Genomic DNA, 16862 nt, shown 5'->3' on the forward strand with positions numbered 1-16862 from the left:
AACTCAAGCATAAATCAAGATGGAGCCTGGAGAATTTCTGATTTCCTGAATTTTCAAAAAATTCTGTCATTGCAACATACAGGATTTCTCCCCTATTTTAATCTTAGAAGTCTCAAAGAAAAGGGAGTGGATAACATACACACGAGTGCCCACACAAACACGCACGTGCACACGGTGGTAAGTAGAGTATCTAGTTCCTTCTTCCCACCACCTAAGTCTATTAAAAGAAAATTATGCAGGACCCCTCGTTTTCCCCTTAATGATTTCTGTGACATTGACTGCTGCCATCATTGTTACTTCTTCAGTATTTCAACCTAACAAAAATTCAAAAGCAGCTTTGTAGTCAGGAACGTGCACCTGAACACCTGTAAAACTGCAGGGCCCCTAGGTAATAATAGCTGCCAAATTCAGGGATCGAACTTTTGAGTTCCACAGTAAGATATAATTCATGTGAATTATAAATGGTCTGAATCATGTTTCAGACCACTGAACTTACTGAAGTTAAAATACAAATAGCCAGAGACATGATGTAGAAGATTAAGTACTTGGTTCTGTTAACATATTTATCGAAGTCACAAAATAGTCCTCATTATTATTCATGCAGATAATTGAGAAAAAAGATAGTACGGAAGTTAACTTTAAATAAAACATTATTCCTTCCCTTCCTCCCACTCCCCTCTACTCTACAAGATGTTTTCCCTGGGACTAGGCCTTGAAAAGGCCACTACATATTAGTTTGACATGCATTACTGTCTGCAATTTACAAAACTGATTTTGTGGAGGTTGTAATTACATTACAAAAACGTCTGCAGGCATTAATCTAAACAAGGTCGAAAACCTACAGTGAATCTACAATATATTGTTTTACATTTGACCACTGGTTGGTTTGTGTTACGTAGAAGTCATAGATTTGGTAAAGCACTGTAACGATTCAGGAAGGCATCTAAATCTTCAAATTCTGGATGAATTTTATGTTTGAATCTACAAAATTGCCTGAAGGCTAACTCGAGAGACTTCCTATCATTCTAAAACTCCTCACTCTGGACAAATCATTTCTAGGACTCTTTCTTATAAATATCACCCTTTGAAAGCGAATACAATTCCTTTGGTTCCACACTTTATGATCTTAACTACATAGGGCTGATCTCAGTTATTCATGGAATATTAAATATGATAGGAAGACAAACCTGAGAGAACCGTTTACAATACAATAGCGTAACTTGCTAAATTCTTCATCAGCATTCTCTGAAAAAAACTTCTCAAGCCTTTCTCCTTTTTATTTTAGCAATGGATTGTGGAAAATGTGCGGTTTTCTCTTGACATGAAAATATTTCATTGCGGTCATCCTGCCTGATGGGTTTAGTATTTTCTGCAAAACTGATACAGGAACTCCTATGCAACTCTCTTCCATCCTGTTGTAAAGGTCAGAAAAAAGCAACAAACTGGGAGGGAAATGGCTTATCGCCAGAGTAGTAATGTCTGAAGGCTTTCAAAGTATGTTGGTTTTTCCCTCCTTCTATTTCCATTTTCTTCTTACAGCTCAGAAAATGTAGGTTTGTTGTCATTAACAGTTGCTGTTTGTAGGGTTTTTTTTTTCACTCCAGATTGAAGTCCTATCTCTCCTTAGTTTGTTTCTCTACGCGGTGTTTGACTTGCTCAGTTCCTGCCTGATTGCATCAATGAGCTCTTCTTTTAGCTTAGTTAATTCTTTTCTCATTTCATCTAGAATGTCCTGCTTTAGCCTGTCATAGTCCAGTCCCTCTGTCTGGACTCCGTTGGCACTGGGCTCTGACGAGGGCGCAGATTTTGGTCTGGAAATAACAGGTGACTTGCTGCCATTCATTGTATTTGTTCTTTCCCAAGGTTTTCTTGTCGGTTCAGGTGTACTTGTTGAAGAGGCCTTAGAAGTTACAGACTCTGAATTTTCATGTTTGTCCTGTTTTTGTTCTTTTTGTATTGATCCCTTTTCAGCAATTCTCCTCCTCCTGGCCAGCAGGGCACTCACTTCTTCCATTAAACCACTACCCCTAAAGGAAGGGGTCCATTTCCACGACCCGTATCTGTTTTAGATGACGCTGAATTCACACCAATGGTAGTCCCTCCGCTTGGGAAGGAGGCATCCTCCATGCACAACAGTTTCCTAAGTTTTGCTCTAATAATTGCAGCTGCAAGTCCAGTTGAAGGGCGATTGTCTTCAGACAGGGATCCACGAAAAGAATCCAGATGCAGGGAGGGGAGAAGCAGGTGGTGGAGAAGGAGGGGGTATATGATTAAGAGGAGGTGGAGGAGGCAGAGGCAGGGGCCCTGAGGTTGGAAGTGGAAGAGGCAGAAGGGTCCTGGGGAAGGAGGGAGTGCAGCTGATGCCTGGGCAGGACCTGGTGGGAGTGGAGGAGGGGGTGGGGGTGCAGGTGGTCCCAAGACAATGTCCTGCTGGGCTGGAGTCTCGGCCGGCGGAGAGGCTGCCTGCAAGCCTGGCTCAGAAGCAGAGGAGTCGTCTCCACAGAGGCAGGGGCAGCAGCATTTGCCATTCTTGGCTCTCGCTCCCATTCCAGCTGCTCCCTTTCTAGCTGCTCCCGCGGCTCTCGTTCTGGTCTTTCCCAGGACCGTCTCTCCAGCCCCTCCAGCTCTTGTCTTTCCCTCTCCAGCCTTTCCCTTTCTAACCTCTCCCTCTCCAATCTCTCCCTCTAGCCTGTCCCACTTCAGCTCCTTTTGTTGCTGTTCTTGTAGTTGCCTTCTTTGAATTTCCAATTCTTCTTGTGATGGGCCATTGTGAACTTGGGCAGGTAGCTGTGAATTTTGTCTAGGCAACGTTTGCCCTGTTTCCTGTGAATTCAACACTTCTAAGGCATGCATCATGGCACTTGCGAAGACACTGGCATCTTCTTTGCTGCCAAAGTTGAGACCGTACATCTGTCTAGTGTCGTGTCCCCCCATTGGTGGGACGTCTGTGTTGCTTGATTGTACTTCAGCCCTTTAGGAGTGGCACAATTTACCACGACCTGATGGTCCTGAATCTTCCTGCCCACCACTCAATGTGTTGTTCCATGTATGACGATATATAAGAACTGTGCTGAACTCAGCTGAACCACCAGCTGGTACCCACTTTTTATTGGCATCATTGTAATCCATCACAATAGCTCTTGCCTGACAGATACACTTAAAATAATAAGTGAACAGAGTATCATGCCATTCCGTTCTGGTCTGCAAAGTGGCTGCTGAAAAGTCAGCAGATAACCTTACAGGAGTTCCCTTGTGTGTTATTTGTTGCTTTTCCCTTGCTGCTTTTAATATTTTCTCTTTAATTGTTGTCATCCTGATCACAGTGCAGTGTGGTGTATTCCTCTGTGGGTTTATCCTGTATGGAACTCTCCGTGCTTCCTGGACTTGGGCGATTGTTTCCTTTCCCAGGTTAGGGAACTTTTCAGCTATTATCTCTTCAAATATTTTCTCAGGCCCCTTCTCTCTCTCTTCTCCTTCTGGGACCCCTATAATGTGAATGTTAGTGTGCTTTATGTTGTTCCGGAGCTCTCCTGAACTGTCCTCATTTCTCTTCATTCTTTTTTCTGCTCCACAGTAGTGACTTCCCCTACTCTGTCTTCCAGCTCACTGATCCATTCTGCTTCATTTACTCTACTGTTGATTCCTTCTAGTGTGTTTTTCATTTCAGTTATTGTACTGTTCAACTGTTAGGTTGTTCTTTATATTTTCTGACTCTTCGTTAAAAAACACTTGTAACTTATCTGTGCGTCCATTTTTCTCCCAAGTTCTTGGATCACCTTTACAATCATTACTCTGAACTCTTTCTCAGGTAGATTGCTTACCTCCACAATAACTTAGTTCTTCTGGGGTTTTATCTTGGTCCTTCATCTGAAACACATTCCTCTGCCACCTCATTTTGGGTTAATTACCTTTCTCGACTTTGGAGGAGTAGCTCTCTGTAGGAGACGTCCTGTGTGTCCCAGCAGTGCACTCCTCTCTCGTCACCCAAGGGCCAGGGGCCCCAGGGTAATGTCCGGCCTGCGTTTGAGACAACAGGCTGCTGGATCGTAGTTTTCTTCCTTCTGGTTTCTGCCCCCCATGGGTGAGGCTGGTCTAGAAGCTTGGGTAGGCTTCCTGGCGGGAAGGGCAGATGCCTGCCCACTGGTGGGTGGAGCTGGGTCCTGGCCCTCTGGTGGGCAGGGCTAGGGGCATATCTAGAGGCGGCTGTGGGATCAGGAAGTCTCTAGGCAGCCCGTCTGCTAATGGGTGGGGCTGTGTTCCCAACGGTTAGTTGTTTGGCCTGAGGCGTCTGGCACTGAAGCCTACGGGCTGTTGGGTGGGGCTGGGTCTTGTTGCTAATGATGTCTGCCTCCATGAGAGTACATACAGATGAACAATCCCCTTCTGCCACCAGCTTCTATGACCCCAGCATGAGCCACAGCCACCCCCCACCTGCCCAGGAGACCCTCCAAGACCAGCAGGTAGGTCTCGCCCAGGCTCCTATGAGGTTACTGCTTTTGCCCTTGGTCCCGGTGCATGCGATTTTGTGCAATACCTTCAGGAGTTAAGTCTCTATGTCCCCCACTCCTGTGGAGCTCTGCATTAAGTTAAGCCCTGCTGGTCTTCAAATCCAGATGCTCTGAGGGGCTCTTCTTCCCAACACCAGACCCCCAGGCTGGGAAGCCTGATGGGGGCCTCAGAACCCTCACTCCTGTGGGAAAGCCTCTGCAGTGTTATTATTCTCCAGTGTGTGGGTCACCCACGGGCGGGGGTGGAGGGATGGGGGGATTTGATTATATTGCGAGTATGCCCCTCCTGCCATCTCATTGTGGTCTCTTCTTTATGCCTTTAGATGTAGAAGATGTTTTTTGGTAGGTAGGTTCCAGTCTTTTTTTGTAATCAGTGGTTGTTCAGCAGTCAGTTGTGATATTGGTGTGTTCATGAGAAGGAGGTAAGCTCAAGGTCCTTCCACTCTGCCATCTTGAAAGTCTCCAACATAGATTTTTTGTTTTTTGTTTTTTGTTTTTTTTTGCAGTATGCAGGCCTCTCACTGTTGTGGCCTCTCCCGTTGCGGAGCACAGGCTCCAGGCGCACAGGCTCAGCGGCCATGGCCCACGGGCCCAGCCGCTCCGCGGCATGTGGGATCTTCCTGGACCGGGGCACGAACCCATGTCCCCCACATCGGCAGGCGGACTCTCAACAACTGCGCCACCAGGGAAGCCCCAACATAGCTTTTAATGTTTTAACAATTTTGGTTGGGGTAACCTTGGAGAATAAAACATCAGAATGATTAAGATTTAGACCAGCTAGTCAAAATGCTTTATCATTAATGATCCAAAATATTGATAAGTGGAATGAGTTACCCTAGGGTAGCAGCACAATTGTAGAGTTCATACTGACGATAAGGTTTATGACCTTGATGCTGGATCAGTATATCCCAATAGTGTAACTGCTATTAACGGTCTGTTCAGTGATTAGTAAAGTCCTGTTTGATCTGAGTTCAGACTGGAGTAATCCCAGTAGGTTTCTATTCTATATTTCTTGCAGTATGAAAGAACAAGAGAAATAAGGCCTACTTTACAAAATGTCTTCAAACTAATTGATGATATAATCTCAATTCAATTAATTTATACATACCCCACTATAGAACAGGGTTTGTTAGGGTGGTAGAGCCCAGTAATTGTGTAAAACTAAAACCTTTATCCGCAGAGGTTCAAGTCCTTTTCCTACGGAAATATTTATAATCTTTCACTAATTCTACTTTTACTAGCTGCAGCATTCCTCACATTAATGGAACGGAAATTCCTAGGCTATATACAAATCCAGAAAGGGCCACACATCGTCAGCCCTTATGGATTATTATAACCCATTGCTGATACAGTCAGATTATTTATTAAAGAAACAGTATGACCATCAATCTCATCAATTTCTGTATTATCGCACCAAGTCTAGCCTCAAGCCTGGCTCTCACAAGATGGATTCCTCTCCCCCTACCCTTTCCACTAGTTAATATAAACCTAGGTGTACTATTTATACTAGCTATCAAGCCTAGCCATTTTTTCCATCCTCTGATCTGTATGCGTTTTGGATTCAAAATACACAGTCATCAGAGGTCTCCATGCAGTAGCACAGACAATCTCATATGATGTAACAGTGGCAATTATTCTCTTATCAGTTCTAGTGATAAATGATCATTTATACTTTCAGCAGTAATTATTACACAAGAATACCTATGACTAATTTTCCCATCCTGACCCCTAGCCAGAATGTGATTTATCTCTACTCTAGCAGAAACCAACAGAGTCCCATTTGATTTAACCTATATTTGGCTTCAATGTAGAAAATGTAGCAGGCTTATTCACCCTGTTCTTCCTAGCAGAATATGTCAATATCATTTTAATAAGTATTTTCACAACAATCCTATTTTTAGGAGCATTTAACAACCCCTACATGCTAGAATTCTGTACAGCCAATGTCATCATTAAAACACTCCTCCTAACAATTTCCTTTCTATGAATTCAAGCATCCTGCCCACAATTTTGATAAGATCAGCTTATATATCTCTTATGAAAAAATTTTTACCACTAACATTAGTCTTATGTGTATGAGAAGTTTCACTACCTGTCATCACATCAGGCATCCTACCACAAACATAAGAAATATGTCTGACAAAGAGTTATTTTGATAGAGTTAGTAATAGAGGTTTAAACCCTCCTATTTCTAGAATCATAGAAATTGAACCTACCCTTAAGAATTTTAAATTCTTCATGGTAAAGTCAGCTAACTAACTATTGGGCCCATACCCCAAAAATGTTGGTTTGCATCCTTCCAGTACTAATAAACCCTCTTGTGTTTACTATCATTCTACTAACCATTATCTCAGGAATTATAATTGAAATAACAAGCTCAGACAGGTTACTATTATCCCCATTCTAATTAAAAAAAAAATTTAACCCATAAGTGTGAACAATAGCACAAATACCAGTAGAAAATCTAAGGCAGCCCAGTTATCTAATACTACTTGGGCTAAGGAATATAGGGATCTCTGTTGTGCTGCAGTGCAGTCTTTTTGGCTGTTTGACTAGTGGTGGCTGATAAATTTCTGATCTTTTTGTTTACATACACTCCTGCATTAGGAACCAAGATTCCCAAAAGATTTGCCACTGGTATCTTGGTATTTTGCTAACACAGACTGCTTGACTCTTTAATGAAGAGAGAAAGGAGATTCATTTATTTCCTGATGTATAGACAATGGGATAACGTAATATTCTAATAAATATATACCTTCTATTTGTCAGCTATTAAGACATTTTTCAATTAAGTAAGGGACAGAGGGAGGGGGTCCTGGGGTAAGTATTGCTCAGTCTCTAGGGACTGAAGATAGTATCAGACAAGGAATGGCCATATTAATACGTTGAAGAATTTAAACCTGAAAGATTAGGTCAGAGAGAGGTTGGTCTGGGTGAGTGGTAACATTAGCAACATCTGAAAAGTCAGTGACAGGTATTATGAGGGGCCTATCCCTAGCTATGCTTTGTGACAACTTTACTGAAGAATTTTCTTTCCATCTTCAATATTGGGGCAAAAGTATAGCTAGAAGTAGAAGAGTAACTTTCAGTTTTGATAGGGAGACAAACACTTGAATAACAGTTCAATCGAACTAGTAGGATGGGTCTTACAGGCTTGGCCCGGATTCTTGGGTCAGCTGTCCACTCACTGTTGTCATCCTCTTCTCCTCCTGGCTTGATGGTTGTTTTAAGGTGAGTTTGAGGTCAGCAGTCCCCTCTACAGACCAGTCTGATGCAGAGGCCCTTTTTAAGTGAGAAATAAAAATTGGAGAGTTAATTCCCTTCAGTTTTACTGTGCATGAGCCAGTTAAGAGTACCTGATAAGGATCCTTCCTTTTAGGTTTGAGATAGTCCTTTAAATGATATCTTTTCCAGTATGCCCAATCTCCTAGGTGCAGGTCATGGAGCATCTGATCTTCATCCAAAGATAGAACACTGTGATTGGCTTCAGAAGCAAGCTTGGAATATCCTTTTAATAATTCAATTAAACTTTACAATAATGTGACATAACAAAGTGGCATCTCGGATGTAGGCAGTAAGTACAACACCTCAGTACATATAAAACCTCAATATCCACGAAGGTATATCATTGAAACTTAATTTTTCTATATAAATTATCTTCATTTTGACCAAACATAGTCAAATTAAGACTAATTTGTTTGAAGAATAAATCTGGTTTCTATACACTTACCCTGATTATTTACATAAGTATAACTGATCATATAGGCCCTTTGAAATTTGGCTTTATTGCAACTTTTCATAAGGGACCTCAAATTGAACTTTTAAAAGGCCTCTCAAAGCCAGGAAAGCCATGCCATTAGATTCTACCTGCAATACCTACAGATTTAGGTGGATTCCTCTCTAACTATGTTCCAAAATATCTTGAGGTTCTTATTTCTGCCAGGAAGTGGACTTCCTTTTTCACCTGGAAAGGCTGTGAGGAACCTAAGAGATTCTACATTCAGGAGGAATCAGGTAGAGAGAAAAGATAAATGCTTCAGTTCTGCTTACAAAGGAATAATTTACTAAATTGCTGTAAGTCATACTTTGCTTAAGGTGAAAGGTTTCCTTATATCTGGAAAACAAAGGTGAAAAGCCAGTAATATTTCAGACAAAAAAATCATAAAAATTATAATCATATTTACAAGCTCATTCAATCCCATATAATTAATTTTTGCTCTGCTTGAGTCCAGTTTTCCCATTAGTTTTGGTGACCTTGCCTGATGATTGAGGATATTTTTTTTAAAGTTTTTGAGGTTTTTGTTAAGGCTTATGTGATTTGTCACGTGAAGTGGGTGCCTTGTTCACTGGAGATTGTGGAAAGTATACCCCAAGTGGAAAACACATTTTCCAACAGGTTCCTTGTCATTGTGAGGGCATCAGCCTTGCAGCCAGGGAAGGCCTTAACCCATCAAATAGAAATGGGGTTTGCCAGGAAGCCAGGAAAAGCCAAGCAGCTGTCTTGGTTTCCCATATCCCAGACTGTTTAATTCACAGCTATTGTTTACCCATCTTAATTTCTCTGATTTAGGAGCAGACTGTTGTCATGTTATAAGGACATCAGGATGACAAAAGCCTGACAATGAGGTGTTAATTTTTTGTAGACACAGAATGGACTTCACCTACAAGTGCCATCAGCTCTGTTGTTGCCTTTGCATGAAAGAGCAGAGCATCTCCCTAATACTCGGAGGTTCAGTCCCTTTAGTGTGAGCCTCGATTTTGATGACAAAGAAACATTCTATGTCAGGACATATAAGATTTTCAGGAATTTCATATAATTTCTGGAACATTTACACTATATACTTATAGACATAAAGAAGGCTTAATGTTGACAATGCTTCCCATGTCAATTATGACCAAATAAGCATAATTAGTTGAATATCTCTCTCTTTGAGACACTTCAGGACAGTATCACTTCATTTTCCATTAACTAAATCCATTTTCTTTCTTCAATCCTTTTACTGAAAACACACATCTTTTTTTTCCTTGAATACTCAAATGTTTACCTTATTATTTCTACTAACTTTAATTACAAATATAATATTTAACCCTTGAAAACCTTAATCCCTAACAAAAACCAAGAAACAGTACATTGTGAACTGTTATACCAGCGTTTCCTGATTGGCAAGCTTATCAACATATTTCAACAACCTTTAGAAACATACATTTTCTCATGGCATGATTTCTTTTCTCATTGTGGTACAAGACATGTGTCCAATAAACCGAAACATCTTTAGTTTTTCTCTGATAAGACAAAGTAGGTAAATTTAGACATGCTGAGCAGTTAATGTTTTAGTATTTTTATCTTAATTGGAAATGATCTGGATAGTTAGTGAATTCCCATCATTTAATTTAATTTAGCACAACTCCAAAGTTTCAAGTTACCCAAAATCTGGAGAAACTCTTTTTAGGTATACATACCATAAAGCATAATCATTTTTAAAGAGTTCACCTAAAAGCTTTTATCCCATTTATCTCAATTTTATTACTTATGAAAATACTACCATACTAAGTTAATTTTCTTGTTGACAAATTTTGTAACAGAGGTAGCATGAGCTTATTGACTTTTAGGAAACCTAGGTACCAAATAAAAGTATTATATTTCATACTGATGACCCTAAAGGCATGTTTGTATTAATCAAGTCAACAACTTAAACTTATTTTCATGTACTGAAGATTAATCCTAGATCACATGCTCCTCTAAAAATTTGGGTTACCTTTTTGTTACAATTAGAAATATCTGATTTGTAAGTCAATTAAATAGAGCTCTTTTATGCTTTTTTTTTTTTTTTTTTCGGTACGCAGGCCTCTCACTGTTGTGGCCTCTCCCGTTGCGGAGCACAGGCTCCGGACGCGCAGGCTCAGCGGCCATGGCTCACGGGCCTAGCCGCTCTGCGGCATGTGGGATCTCCCCAGACCGGGGCACGAACCCCTGTCCCCTGCATCGGCAGGCGGACTCTCAACCACTGTGCCACCAGGGAAGCCCTATCAACTCATTTTGATGATATCATCTGGAAGTAGAAATATACTTGTAACGTACATACAGACATACACACATCCAGATAGACACAGATATCTCATAGTTTTCCTGCCTGAGGTTTAAAAAGCCTTTTTATTCCCTTCAGTTTTACATTCCACTAATTGAGCCAAGGCTGTAGTCTCAAACAATGTGGGCTGCGTTAGCACTTCAAGGACATGGTGAGAGTCATAATTACCAGTTTTCTCCTAGGAGTACTTTTATTCTTAGAGTCAGAATTTTGAAAAGATGTTGTATCAAGCCAGCTTTCTTTAATTGTGCACACAAAAATCAGTTTTGAATGTCAAAAAAGTTCCATCCTGGCCAGTTCTGGATTAGGTAAGTACTTGTAAGTATTAGCTCCATACCAATTGTCGAAGCCAGCTAGAGTGTCAGTGGGTGGATGCCTGCCCGGGAGCTGGTAGGTTTTAGAAGCGCAATTTCACGCTTTCTTCTAGTTTCATTCTATTATAAAGTACACATCTAAAATTAAATTTAAATGTCCAATTTTAAGCCATTTTTTTAAAAAGTCAACCAACACAGTTCACTCCAAAATTTCTTCCAGGCCTTCCTGCTTAGAAATTCCCCCAGGTCCTCTCCCTGGAAACTTACCCCTAGGACCTCTTAACCTAGGAAATATACCAGTATCCCCTTAAGACTCCAAGTCTTAAGATAACAGCCCAAATAAAAGTCAAACTGTCACTTAGCACAAGGAGATCCAGATATGAGGAAGAACTCACCAAGGCACCTGAAGGGTGCTTTGAAGCCAGAGGGGCTCAAAGGGCCCAGGCTTGGTCTCCCGAGCACCGGTCCAAAGTAGATCCAGGTGACCTCAGGCGGGTGTTTCTGATATCCTGCTGACTATGCCAAGTAATTTCAGTGAAAATAATCAATAAACAATCTAGAATAGGAATAGAAAAGAGTTTTGTTTTATAAAAGAGCCAAACTGAGGACTATAGGTCCCAGAAGACAACCTCTCAGGTAACTCTGAGGAACTGCTTCAGAGAAGCATGGTTTTCAGTACAGTTTTATATCTTGTCAGAACAAAGAACACTAAAGCCAGGAATACATTCCTTCAAGGTTTCAAAAATAAATAAATAAAAACGAAAAAGAAAACTACACATGTACACAACATGTGTAGTTTGGCCTTGACACCTGGGAAAGAGTCTTATCATTGAAGGGTCTTACCAGAATTGGCATCCCAGGAAGGGAAGCATTTAATCTTTATTTTTAACGTAGACATTCTTTACTTCTGGTCAGTGTGCCCTTTTCTTTAACAATTAAAGCAGGTGAACAAGGTACGTCTGATAGCCCACAAACTGGCTATTTTTAAGTTAGCATAAAGTTTGAGTTAAATCATGTATAAGCCAGAATGACTTCCCCGTACCTCAATATGGCGCAGAATAACAGCACCTTCTTACTATTTATGCCCAGCTCACGTACTGCAACACTGTCATTGTCACACACGTTAAACAAAACACCTTTCAACACAATCCTTATCATCACCATCATATTATCACTGGGCGGTCTCCCACCCCATCAGGGTTTTTACCCAAATGAGTAATTACCCAAGAGAAAACAAAAAACAATCACATCCTTCTGCCCACACTAACAGCCATCAGAGTACTACTCAACAGGTATTTCTACTTTCGGCTAACATACTCCATGTTACTAACTATATTCCCTTCAATAAATAACTTAAAAATAAAATGACAATTCAAACATACAAAACAAATAACCTTCCTATCATTACTAATCCTCAATATCCACACTATTACCACCCTTAATACCCATTCTATCAGCGCTGGACTAGGAATTTAGGCTAGTATAGACCAAGAGCTTTCAAAACCCTAAGCAAGTACAATTTACTTAACTCCTGAAAATAAGGATTGCAAGACTCTATCCTACATCAATTGAATGCAAATCAAACACTTCAAGCTAAATCCTTACTACATTGCTGGGCTTCCACCGCACAAAATTTTAGTTAACAGGTAAATTCTCTAGTCAGCTGGCTTGAATCTACTTCTCCCACCATGAAGAAACAAAGAGGTAGAAGAAGAGCCAGCAGAGCTGAAGCTGCTTCTTTTTTTTTAATTGAATTTTTTTTTTTTTTTTGCGGTACGTGGGCCTCTCACTGCTGTGGCCTCTCCCGTTGCAGAGCACAGGCTCCGGACGCGCAGGCTCAGCGGCCATGGCTCACGGGCCCAGCCGCTCCACGGCACGTGGGATCCTCCCAGACCAGGGCACGAACCCATGTCCCCTGCATCGGCAGGTGGACTCTCAACCACTGCGCCACCAGGGAAGCCCCTAAAATAAATTTTTTTATACATCTTTATTGGAGTATAATTGCTTTACAATGGTGTATTAGTTTCTGCTGTATAATAAAGCGAATCAGCTATACATATACGTATGTCCCCATCTCCTCCCTCTTGAGCCTCCCTCCCACCCCTCTAGGTGGTCACAAAGCACCGAGCTGATCTCCCTGTGCTATGCGGCTGCTTCCCACTAGCTAGCTGTTTTACATTTGGTAGTATATATGTCCATGCCACTCTATCACTACATCCCAGCCTCCCCTTCCCCACCCCACCGTGTCCTCAAGTCCGTTCTCAGTGTCTGCATCTTTGAATTTGCAGTTCAATTTGTTGATTCACCCCAAGGCTTGACAAAAAGAGGGCATAACCTCTGTCTTTAAGATTTACAGTCTAACACTTGCTCAGCCTTTTTTACCTATGTTCACAAACCGCTGATTATTTTCAACAAATCACAAAGATATCAGGACTTTATTATTTGGTGCTTGAACTGAAATAGTAGGCACCACTTTAAGTCCATTAATCCGTGCTGAGCTAGGCCAACAGAGTGCTGCTTGGAGCTGACCAAATCCATAATGTAGTCGGAACATGCATTTGTCAGAATTTTCTTTATAGTTATACCTATTATGAGTGGAAGGTTCAGAAACTGGCTTCTCTCCGTAATAACTGGGGCACTCAGTTTAGCATTTCCCCGAATAAATAATATAAACTTTAGACTACTTCCCCCATCAGTCTTCCTCCTACTCATATCAATAGTAGAAGCTGGTTCTGGTACCGGTGGAACCATATATTCAGCCCTAGCCGGCAGTCTGGCCCTGGCAGGAGCCTCTGTCCACCTCACCATTTTCTCCTTACATTTAGTAGATGTTTCCTCAATTCTTGGTGCTGTTACTTTTATTACTGCCATCTTTAATATAAACCGCCAGCCATTATCCCAATATTAAACACCATTATTTGATCCGCCCTAGTTATAGCCATATTACTATATCACTCTCAGTTCTAGCAGCCGGAATTACCATACTGTTAACAGATCAAAATCTAAACACTGCTTTCTTTTACCCTACAGGAGGAGACCCAACCCTACACCAACAGCTATTTTGATTCTGTGGTCACCCTGAAGTCTATATTCTTATCCTACCAGGGTTCAGAATAATCTCACATATCGTGACATACTATTTGGGACAGATATATGGGAATAGTATGAGCCATGTCCACTGGCTTTTTAGGATTTATCTTGTGGGCCCCTCATATGTTTACCGTAGGAATAGATGTTGACCCATGAGCATGCTTTACATCAGCTACCATAACTATTGCTATTCCTTTAGCAGTAAAAGTGGCTGATAAACAACTCTTCATAGAGATTATGGTATAGTATAGCATAATGAGACTTATGCTTTATTTTTCTTTTTACAGTAGGTGGTTTAACAGGAATCATCTTAGCCAGTTCATCCCAGGACACTGTCTTCCACAATACAGACTATGCAGTAGCACATTCCAGTATGTAATGTGAATGGGAGCAGTCTTCACTATTAAAGGAGGCTTTGTACACTGATTTCCAATAACCTCAGGTTATACACTTAACATGAGCAAAAATTCACTTCACAATTTTATTTGTAGTAGAAAATGATTTTTTTTTCCCCTGCAGCACTTTCTTGGCTTTTCAGAGATGCCACGACTTTACTCCAGCTACCCTCAAGCACACACAAGAAATATTTCACTCATTCATCTCATTAACAGCAGTAATGCTAATAATCTTCAAATTTTGAGATGTATTTGCATCTAAATGAGAAGTTTCAGAAGAGGAACTAACTACTACTAACCCAGAATGGTTACATGAATGCCCTCTACCATATTCTATACTTGAAGATCATACCTATGTAAATTTAAAATAAGGAAGGAACTGAATCCTCAACCAGTTTCAAGCCAACACCATAACTATTATGTCTTTCTTAATAAGTGAGATAATAGCAAAAAATTATGTAACTGTCAAAGTTGAATCATAGACAAAAATACTGTATAACACGATGACAAATCCATTTCAGCTAGGCTTTCTAGATGCAACATCACCTATTATGGAAAAACTTTTACATTTTCATGATCATACATTAATAATCACTTTTAAAATAAGTTCTCTAGCCCTCTGTATTATTTCATTAATATTGACAACTTACTCATGTACACACAATAGATGCACAAGTAGAGACAATTTGGACCATGTACCGGCCATCATTCGAATCTTAATTGCCCTATCCTCATTACAAATCTTTTACATGATACATGAAATCAGTAACCCTTCCCTAAACGTAAAAACTGTGGGTCATCAATGATACTGAAGCTATGAACACACAGATTATGAAGATTTAAAATTTTACTCCTCTATAATCCCCACATTAGATCTAAAACCAGAATTATGACTAATTCAACAACGAAGTAGCATAGTCATTGAATATTAGTTTCATCTGAAAATGTTTTATACTCGTGAGCTGTTTCTTCTTTAGGCCTAAAAACAGATGCTATTCCAGGACACCTAAATTAAAGAACCATAATATCGACAGGACTAGACCTGTATTGTGGACACTAATCAGGAGAAATCATTTTCCTTCATTCAAAGACAGGACAGAGGGAGATGGCGTGAGCCACGGGGTGAATCCAGAGCCCACAGAGGATGCGCTCTCTGAGCTCCAGGACAGGAAGGGGATCTCTGGGGGTCCCGGGCCACCCACCAGTCCCTCCTGAGCGGGGTCTTGGGAACATTCTGTCAGTGATGTGGCAGCCTAAGCATCTGTCACAGCCCTCACACTGTGGCCCGCCCCCCAAGCTCCAGCGATCGCATTCCACACTCTGTGGGTCCCCCCTGCAGGGTCCTTCCTGCTGCAGGAGCAGAGACCACCCAGCTAGCAGCCCTCTCCCCAACCAGCAGGAAGAGCAGGTGGAAGGCGGTGCACCAGAGGAGTCTCACTCACTCAGACATCAGTGCCCCAGGGCTGCCAGCGTGGACAGCAACGATGCAGATGACGAACAGCCCAAGACACGGGAGCAGAGGGCCCCAGAGGCGGCTGGTCAGGTCCTGGCTCATCTGTGGCCCGCACACCCTGTCCCTCCTACAGCCTCTTCCTCACACGCCCTCTCCCTAAATATAGGGTATTCAGATGCAAACAAGCAGAGCTTCGATGGGCAAACACTGCAGGATTCCACTCAAATAGGGGCCCAAGAGTCGACAACTCATGGACCTAAGTGGTCGTTGGTAGCAGGGCTTAGGGAGGGGATGGAAGTGAGACTTTCATGGTCGTGGAATTTTCTAGAGATGGTGGTAATGGCTCCACAACAAGGTGAATGTACCTGATGCCTCAGAAACATGCACTTAAAATGATGATGATGGTAAATGGTGTGTGATGTGTGTTTTATTTCATTTAAAATTTTAAAATGTCTGGTTAACTGAGACTCCAATCTGACCCCTTTGTTACAAATGTGCAAGGTCAAAGCACTGTCCCCCACCTCGGGCACCTGGCATGTGGAGGACCATTCTTAGGGGGGGCCAGTCTGTGTTACCTGAGCTCTGTCCACGGGAACCCAGACAGCAGCAACCCCATAGATAAGACATATGATCTGCTATGATATTAACATGATACCACCAAGGGTTGTCACTCAGCAGGAGGACCACCCTGCTCAAAGGTGCCTGTCCTCATATGAACATGACAAGGTTAAGAGAAGAAAAGGGACCACAGGTTAATCAGGGCGACACCCTCAATTCGGATGTTGGAAATCTCAGAGGGGACAAGACACATTGCAGGCAAAGAGCAGACATGGGGTCTGCACATGAGCCTGACCCACACGGATGGGGTGAGCCCCACACAATCCCCAGACACCGCAACTAGGGTCACACATCCCCCTGGTCAGGATACCATGGCTGTGCTGCATGAGCCCCCAACGTGGGAACAAGCCAGGTCCCTGGGACCAGAGAAAGAAGTGTAGGGTCTGTCTCCTCTCCTA

The 16862-nt window shown here is 41.8% G+C and overlaps 1 protein-coding gene, 1 long non-coding RNA gene and 1 pseudogene across 4 annotated transcripts in view; 1 reads left to right on the top strand and 2 right to left on the bottom strand.

Moving 5' to 3' along the window:
• The window catches only part of ZNF19 (zinc finger protein 19), a 58736-nt gene extending 42501 nt beyond the window's left edge, over positions 1-16235 (top strand). Inside the window, exon 11 of the mRNA XM_024735462.1 lies at positions 14518-16235. The gene's annotated coding sequence lies outside the window, so the exon portion shown is untranslated. The remainder of the gene's footprint in view (positions 1-14517) is intronic.
• Positions 1-16862, bottom strand: part of LOC112393313 (uncharacterized) — a 35846-nt gene that overhangs the window by 3498 nt on the left and 15486 nt on the right. For 2 of the 3 annotated variants that reach the window (XR_003001884.1, XR_003001883.1), the window contains 2 exons: positions 11304-11464; positions 6533-7790 (listed from right to left, as the gene is read on the bottom strand). This is a non-coding gene — a long non-coding RNA (uncharacterized LOC112393313). Of the gene's footprint in view, positions 1-6532; positions 7791-11303; positions 11465-16862 lie in introns of those variants that run through there. The other variant, XR_003001885.1, reaches the window with a different exon arrangement.
• LOC112393311 (protein enabled homolog pseudogene) lies at positions 1613-3006 on the bottom strand (annotated as a pseudogene).

This window comes from Neophocaena asiaeorientalis, unplaced genomic scaffold (assembly GCF_003031525.2).
Source record: "Neophocaena asiaeorientalis asiaeorientalis breed wild unplaced genomic scaffold, Neophocaena_asiaeorientalis_V1.1 scaffold40, whole genome shotgun sequence".
Lineage (NCBI taxonomy): Eukaryota > Metazoa > Chordata > Mammalia > Artiodactyla > Phocoenidae > Neophocaena > Neophocaena asiaeorientalis.